Raw genomic sequence first — 2076 nt, forward strand, 5'->3', positions numbered from 1 at the left:
CTTTACTCAGGCTACAGTGGCATCTCCATTTACACAGGTGAGCCAGGTTCTAAGTTCAAGTGTCAGGTAAAATTGTGCACTGCCAAAAGTGTCACTTAAAATTCTCATTATTCTCCACTGTAGTACAAAACACAGAAATGCTCTCTTAGGAGCCCAACATGGCTGGTCTTTTTCCAGTGCTGTAGCAGACTTCTGCATTTGTGTAAAACATGGAGTCGTTGGCTTATGGGTAGAAGCCAAAGTGTTCATATCTGTAATAACCAGACTGACTCACTCTCAGCTCCAAGGGAACTTGGTAGAATTCACACATATTAATGGCATTGAAGACATAGTCCATTGGGATCTGCTTAGGATGGATTATAGTGGAAAAATACTGCAATTGGTGAGATCAGAAAGGAGGCTCTCATGACTTCCAGGTGAGAAGCACCTGAAACATAGCTTGGATACAGACATTTTGAAAGACTAAGTTAATTGGTTTGAGTGGGGAAGTGTCAGTGGTGAGAAGAGGCAAAGCGAATGACTTGTGTGGCTGGAAAGAAGAGGAAGCATCAACAGAAATAGGAGGTTCAGGACCAAGGCTGCTTTCTGTGATGTGAAGGAAGGGGTGTTGTGCTGGAGGTGCCGTGGGGGACCCAGTCAGAGATGCTTGGTGTGTGGAAAGACTCAAGGCTGGATGCTGGGAAGGGGTGAGGAGCTGTCGGCACATGTCACATTTGGAACTGTGGGCTTGAGTAAGACAATATGGATTGGCCTAGAGATTAGTCAATGGATTTATGGTTCACAGGAGCCTTGGGGGACTGGCCAGCTTTCTCTTGGCCAATGTGGACCATCTCAACTACTACCTAGGTCACGGCACGTGTGAGCCAAGCCGTAGTCTCTCCTCATCCTGTAATAGCACTCTGCCTCTTTGTTTGCAATGGGCACCCTTGTTGGGGATGGTTGTGACCTTGCTGACCCTGACCAGGTATGGTCTTCATCACCCAAGAGCTTTGGTGTGTTCTTGGAATGAATATACGAGCAGGAAGCCAGGGCCTGGCTCCAAGGTGGAGCTAGATGACAAGTATTTATTCACTCGTCAGACTTGAACCTTCCAAACATCAGCCATGTCCTGGGAAACCAACCAACCTGTGACTTCAGCAGAAGGTGTTTGAGTTTGGTTCCTCTGGGAGACAAGTCATAATTCCCATTTGATTTAATTGGAATGGTAAAGAGAATAATGTGATCATGTTTTATTTGCACAAGCAGTACTTTCCAATAGCCCATTATGTATGTATAATTCACTAAGATCCTTGCCATGTTTTATGTATTATTTCTTTTTTTCCCCCTGGAAAGTTACACAATTCATTTTTATAACATTTTAATGTAAAACTAACACCATATTGTGAGCAAGACTTCATAGTTTACATAATTTCCTTAGATTTATTGCTTGTGGTTCTATGTATAAATCATAGCAATATCACAAATTAGAAATTGCCTCTCTACCTGTCCATTATATTTACAGATAGGGTCATAATTACTGAAGTATTCATTTTCAAAGCCTCCTGGTTTGACTCCAATCTCATTTATTATGATTGTATTATTTCTGTAATGCTGTTTATTAGTTGGTGCCAGTCAATATTATTATGCATTCGCTGTGCTGCAGCCAAGTCGTGTAATAGATACAAAGTTCTGTGAGTCACATCCTTTATGGGATAGGCAGCTGTCTGTGAATGAAACGAATTGAAGATGTTTTCATATGTATTTACATGATGTACATATTTACTATGGAATGGAGAGAGAAATAGCTCGGGCACATGGATATATAGAGAACGCTGTTGACATCTAGTGGGCCTCATTTTTCTCATTTGTAAAATAAAATTACCCTAGGTCAGGGCTTTTCATCTATGGTTTGCAGAGCCCTGAGTGTCCTTGGAGGCGACCAAGGGGAGGTCTCTGAGAATTTGGGACCTTTCCCCACATGACAGCAGGAGTGGCTGCATTTCTGGAAGCTCTTTGCCTGTGGTCACCGATGTGTGGAGGTACCTGAGGAGTAAGAGTGAAGAGAAGGGACCTCGTTAAATGAAAGAAGTGAACCAT

Source organism: Hipposideros armiger, unplaced genomic scaffold (assembly GCF_001890085.2).
Source record: "Hipposideros armiger isolate ML-2016 unplaced genomic scaffold, ASM189008v1 scaffold_193, whole genome shotgun sequence".
NCBI lineage: Eukaryota > Metazoa > Chordata > Mammalia > Chiroptera > Hipposideridae > Hipposideros > Hipposideros armiger.